The sequence below is a fragment of the Ovis canadensis genome, chromosome 1 (assembly GCF_042477335.2).
Source record: "Ovis canadensis isolate MfBH-ARS-UI-01 breed Bighorn chromosome 1, ARS-UI_OviCan_v2, whole genome shotgun sequence".
Lineage (NCBI taxonomy): Eukaryota > Metazoa > Chordata > Mammalia > Artiodactyla > Bovidae > Ovis > Ovis canadensis.
The window spans coordinates 112,980,643-112,987,573 of NC_091245.1; the positions used below are offsets into that span (position 1 = coordinate 112,980,643).

Genomic DNA, 6,931 nt, shown 5'->3' on the forward strand with positions numbered 1-6,931 from the left:
TGGCAAAATAATGTCTCTGCTTTTGAATATCCTATCTATGTTGGTCATAACTTTCCTTCCAAGGAGTAAGCGTCTTTTAACTTCATGGCTGCAGTCACCATCTGCAGTGATTTTGGAGCCCCCAAAAACTAAAGTCTGACACTGTTTCCACTGTTTCTGCATCTATTTCCCAGGAAGTGATGGGACCGGATGTCCTGATCTTTGTTTTCTGAATGTTGAGCTTTAAGCCAACTTTTTCACTCTCCTCTTTCACTTTCATCAAGAGGCTCTTTGTTTCTTCTTCACTTTCTGCCATGAGTGATGTCATCTGCATATCTGAGGTTATTGATATTTCTCCCAGCAATCTTGATTCTAGCTTCTGCTTCATCCAGCTCAGGATTTCTCATGATGTATTCTGCATATAAGTTAAATAAGCAGGGTGACAATATGCAGCCTTGATGTACTCCTTTTCCTATTTGGAACCAATGTGTTGTTCCATGTCCAGTTCTAACTGCTGATTTCTGACCTGTATACAGATTTCTCAAGAGGCAGGTCAGGTGATCGGATATTCCCATCCTTTTTAGAATTTTTCACAGTTTATCATGATCCACACAGTCAAAGGCTATGGCATAGTCAATAAAGCAGAAATAGATATTTTTCTGGAATTCTCTTGCTTTTTCAATGATCCAGCAGATATTGGCAATTTGATCTCTGGTTCCCCTGCCTTTTCTAAATCCATCTTGAACATCTGGAAGTTCACGGTTCATGTATTGTTAAAGCTCAGCTTGGAGAATTTTGAGCATTACTTCACTAGCGTGTGAGATGGGTGCAATTGGGCAGTAGTCTGAGCATTCTTTGGCATTGCCTTTCATTGGGAATAGAATGAAAACTGACCTTTTCCAGTCCTGTAGCCACTGCTGAGTTTTCCAAATTTGCTGGCATATTAAGTCAGCAGTTCCACAGCATCATCTTTCAGGATCTGAAATAGCTCAACTGGAATGCCATCACCTCCACTAGCTTTGTTCATAGTGATGCTTCCTAAGTCCCACTTGACTTCACATTACAAGATGTCTGGGTCTAGGTGAGTGATCACACCATCATGGTTATCTGGGTCATGAAGATCTTTTCTGTATACTTCTTCTGTGTATTCTTGCCACCTTTTCTTCATATCTTCTGCTTCTGTTAGGTCCATACCATTTCTGTCATTTACTGAGCCCATCTTTGCATGAAATGTTCCCTTTGTATATCTAATTTTCTTGAATTAGAGCTAGCATCATACTCAGTGGTGAAAAGCTGAAAGCATTCCCTCTGAGATCACGAACAAGACAAGACAGGACAAGGATGTCCATTCTCACCACTTTTATTCAGCACAGTTTTGGAGGTTAGCTGTAGCAATCAGAGAAGAAAAAGAAGTAAAGTGAATCCAAATTGGAAAACAAGAAGTTGAACTGTCAATTTTTGCAGAGGACATGATACTCTACATAGAAGATCCTAAAGATGCTATCAGAAAACTACTAGAGCTCATCAATGAATTTGGTAAAGTTGCAGGCTACAAAATTAATACACAGAAATCTATTGTATTTTTATACACTAACAGCGAAAGATCAAAAAGAGAAATTCAAGAAGCAATTCCATTTACCATCGCATCAAAAAAATAAAATACCTAGGAATAAATCTACCTAAGGAGACAAAAACCTGTGCTTCGAAAACTATAAGATGCTGATGAAAAAAATCAAAGAAGACATAAACAAATGGAAAGATACACCATGATCATGGATTGGGAGAATCAATATTCACAAAATGACTATACTACCCAAGGAAATCTACAGATTCAAAGCAACCCCTGTCAAATTACCAATGGCAGTTTTCACAGAACATGAACCAAAAAAAGTCTCAAAATTTATATAGAAACACATAAGACCCCAAATAGCCAAAGCAATCTTGAAAAAAGAAAAATGGAACTGTAGGAATCAAGCTCCCTGATTTCAGGCTATGCTACAAAGCTACAGTCATCAAAACAGTGTGGTACTGGCACAAAAATAGAAATATAGCTCAATGGAACAGGATAGAAAACCCAGAAATAAGCTCATGCACCTATAGTCTAGCTAATTAATCAGATTAAATTAATCTATGATAAAGGAGCCAAGACTACACAATGTTGGAAAGATATGGAAAAAACATAAATGCCCATCCACAGAGGAATGGATAAAGAAGATATATGTGATAGATAGATAGATAGAGATAGATAGAGTTAGGATGTCATACATATATGTGTGTATATACACACACAATGGAATATTACTACTCAGCCACTAAAAAGAATGAAATAATGCCATTTTCAGCAACATGGATGGACCTAGAGAGTGTCATATTGAGTGAAGTAAGACAGACAGAGAAGGAGAAATATCATATCCCTTCTATGTGGAATCTAAGCAACATTGCATAGGAACCTGGAATGTTAGGTCAATGAAACAAGGCAAACTGGAAATGGTCAAACAAGAGATGGCAAGAGTGAACATTGACATTCTAGGAATCAGCAAACTAAAATGGACTGAAATGGGTGAATTTAACTCATATGATCATTATATCTAAGAACTGATGCTTTTGAACTGTGGTGTTGGAGAAGACTCTTGAGAGTCCCTTGGACTGCAAGGAGATCGAACCAGTCCATTCTACAGGAGATCAGTCCTGGGTGTTCCTGGGAAGGAATGATGCTAAAGCTGAAACTCCAGTATTTTGGCCACATCATGCAAAGAGTTGACTCATTGGAAAAGACTCTGCTGCTAGGAGGGATTGGGGGCAGGAGAAGAAAGGGACGACAGAGGATGAGACGGCTGGATGGCATCACTGACTCGATGGACGTGAGTTTGAGGAACTCCAGGAGTTGCTGATGGACAGGGAGGCCTGGCATGCTGCAATTCATGGGGTTGCAAAGAGTTGGACACGACTGAGCAACTGAACTGAACTGAAAAAGAAATTATACAAATGAACTTATTTGCAAAGTAGGAAGAGACAGACATAGAAAATGAACTCATAGTTGCTGTCGCCTATAGTAAATGCTGCACTTTCCTTCACCACAACCCTATGTCAGTAGACAGGTTTTTCTGCACACAAGGCATAAGACTCAATCTTGGTTCAGCAACACCTTGACATGAGGAGAGAGAAATAAGGCAAGAAATAACAAAAGTAAGTAGAGAAAGGAAAAATAAATAAGCAGTAAGGAAAATCAGGAATGAGCTAACAAGGAATAAAGATTTAATAAAGAGGTGATAAAAAGAAGATACTAGGGAGGGAAATGCAATTGACCCTGGAACAAAGCAGGTTTGAACTAGACTGGTCCACTTACACATAGATTTTTTATTCCAATATTAAAAAATATAGTCTACACAATTTGTGACTCATTGAATTTGCAGATGTTGGCCACAAACACAGAGGAACCTCAGATATGGAGGTACTATGGGTACAGATGATCAACTATAATTTATACGTAGATTTTAGATTGTGAGAAGAGTTGGCCCACAACCCACACATAGTTAAAGGGTCGACTGTACATGATGGCAACCCACTCCAGTATTCTTGCCTGGAGAATCCCATGGACAGAGGAGCCTGGTGGGGTAGAGTCCATGGGTCGCAAAGAGTTGGACACAACTAAGCGACTTCACTTTTCAACTACCATTCAAATCAGGTTTAGCCAAGAGCAACCACAAGGTTTTCACTTCACCCTCCAGCGAGGACAGCTGCCGCCCAGCCCATAACAAGCCCATGGCCTCAGCTGTGGCTGCAGCTTCCCCTCAGTAGACACCAGACGACTTCTCAGTCTTGCCATTGAGACCTACACGCTGATCTGTGTGTAAACAATGTGTATTCCTCTGTCGTGAGGTGACATTGGAAAATCTGTCAGAAATATTTTCAAGGGAGGACTGGTTTGGGGTTGTCTGGATGTGGAAACAAAATCACGCACTGCCACGACATTCTCAACATTTGGACCATCTAACACAGACACAGGCCACGTGCCCGGCAGCTAGAGCCAGTATCCATCCTGCATGACCCATCACAGAGCAGTGCAACACTGATGGCACTCTGAGAGCAGAATCCAAGTAAAATGAAGACAGATTTGTCAAGGCCTGGATCTGAGTTTGGTACTACCTTCTCTCACCAACACAGTAAAGAAAAAGGGCAAAATCAAGTCTTCTTACAAGAGAGAGTCAATAAACCTTGGCTGTGATATTAACTTGGGTTTTGCTGGACCTGCGATCCATGGTTCAGCTCTCCTTGACGGTGAGGGCTGTTTTGACTGTGAGGGCTGGCTTGCTGGGTTCCAGCCCATGACCTGGTACAGTGCCAAATCCAACCTGACAAGGAATAACTTTGCAGTGCAGTGAAGGACTGGGGACTTCCAGCTGCATGCTACGGAGTGATTCGGGGGACAGAATTTGGAGGATCAGTTTAACAAAAAGAATACGAAGATCTTGACAGTCAAGTGAATGTTGCTTGGATACTAGGTATCATATCAGCTGCACTCATGTGGGTATTCCAGCTAAATATCAGTTGGATCCCATTGCTTCTGTTTCTGCAAAAGTCAACAATTCTGGTTCACATGGAATGAGCTACATTTAGATGGTGTGTCTGGTGTGAAGCTGACGTGTCTTCTGGTAAACAGGAAGAGCATTACTGTTGGAGGCCATAAACTTGGAGTTTCTCTGGGGTGGGAGGTTTATCTAAATGTAGAAACCTCTAGGAAGAGATATCAGAAGAGGGGTCTTGATACAATTCCCCTGTGACCAGTAGGCTTCGTTTTCCCTCTCCTGATCCCCAGTCATCAAAAGGATAATCAAAGGATAATCTACAAAAGAACTGTATTTTTTAAGTGTGGACAATTTTAAGTAAAACGGCTATCTAGCTAAATAGAAATTACCTATATAGTTACCAAGGCTGCAGTCCTCCAGTCACCTATGCATTATTTAGTCAGTGAAGAAATTAATCAGATGATCTATGAAAGAAATGGAGCTTTATTCAAGCTAAACTGAGGATGGTAACCCAGGAACAGCCTCTCAAAAAGCTCCAGAAACTGTTCTACCAGTTTTAGGTCTGCGCCTGGTTGTACAGGTTTTCTCTTTTCATGTATTTACTTATTCTGGCTGTGCTAGGCCTTGGTTGCTGCTCACAGGCCTTCTCTAGCTGCAGCGGCCAGTGGGGGCTGCCCTCTAGTGGTGATGCACAGGCTTCGCACTGTGGTGGCCGCTCGGGTTGTGGAGCATGGGCGCTGGAGCATGCGGGCTTCGGTAGTTGCAGCTCTCAGGCTCAGAAGGCACAGCTCCCAGGCTCCAGAGCTTGGGCTCGGTAGTTGTGGCACATGGCTTAAGTGCCCCATAGCAAGTGAACTCTTCCTGGAGCGGGGATCAAACCCATGTCCTCTGCACTGGCAGGCAGATTCTTTACCACTGGTCCACCAAGGAAGTCCTATATAGGTTTATGAGATAGACGGCTGTACATTAAACGATGTAGAGAGTTTGCAAACTCCTGATCTCTAAGTGCAAAGTGATGGGGCATGGTGACCCCTTATGAGTTCAAGAAGGAATGTTGCCTATTAAGGAGTTGCCTCGGTGCTAGGAGAATGACTGAGCAAGTATTTCTGCCAAGACAGAGGTTTGGTGGATGCATAAGGCTGATAAACAATGCACAGTAGAGGAGACCCAAGAGGCCAAGGGGTGGAGAAAGTTTTATGCTTAAATGTTCTTGACTTCTCTTAGAATATGAATTTCTATTTCATCATTTTAAATACATAAAATTATTAAATACTTGGGGCCGATAATGAAATATTTTTTGTGAAATTTTTAAACACATTTTCTTACATTTTTCTTTTTGCCCTCAGCTACAAATGTTCCAGTACTTTGGCCACCTCACACGAAGAGTTGACTCATTGGAAAAAGACTCTGATGATGGGAGGGATTGGGGGCAGGAGGAGAAGGGGATGACAGAGGATGAGATGGCTGGATGGCATCACTGACTCAATGGGCGTGAGTCTGAGTGAACTTCGGGAGTTGGTGATGGACAGAGAGGCCTGGCATGTTGCGATTCATGGGGTCACAAAGAGCCGGACACGACTGAGCGACTGAACTGAACAAATGTTCAGAAACTCAGAATATCAATACTCTACAAATGAAGCAAGTCCTGTGTCCAGGGTTTCTCAAACACACTACTGACATTTCAGATCACATCACTCTCCATTTGAGGGAGGGGTCCTGTGCAATGAATGCTGTTTCACAGCAGCCATGGCCTCTATCCAGTGGCACTCCAGCCCCACAACATCACCTCCCAGTCAAGAAAATGTCTCCAAATGTTCCCAGGTGTTCGCTGGGGGTAGGGTCTCCAGGTAAATACTGTGGGAGACACATTTAATACTAAAAACATTATTCATTATTTATCTCAAATTAAGTGTAGGTGAGTCTCCTTTATTTTTATTTGCTCAATCTGGCAGTCCTCCTGAGACACAACAGCACCTTCATCTCCTCCATCTCCCACCCTATTTGAGAATCACTGCTCTAATCCACAAGGAGCAATGGGGAAAGAGTACAGTGATGGGAGGTGAGGAAAGTTATGATCAGATTTGCGTTTTGAACAAAACAGAATAAAATACTGCACTCGGCTCATAGCCAGAACTGCTATCATCGAATTCGCATTGTACAGATGCTGCTGCTGCTGCTGCTGCTGCTGCTGCTGCTGCTGCTGCTGCTGCTGCTGCTAAGTCACTTCAGTCGTGTCCAACTCCATGCAACCCCATGGATGGCAGCCCACCAGGCTCCCCCCATCCCTAGGATTCTCATGCAGAGACCTGATTCAATGTGTGGCTCTGTTGTTGAGTAAGCAACTGAAGATGGGAGCCCAGATCCTGCCATTCACATCCTTGGGGAGTGTGATACTGATTTACACTAACTATCAATTTTGTTTTCAT

General features: G+C 42.4%; 1 pseudogene; it reads left to right on the forward strand.

The window, feature by feature from the left end:
* Window positions 1–1,448: 1,448 nt before the first annotated feature.
* Window positions 1,449–4,760, forward strand: LOC138438800 (voltage-dependent anion-selective channel protein 2 pseudogene; annotated as a pseudogene).
* The last annotated feature ends 2,171 nt before the right edge of the window (window positions 4,761–6,931 follow it).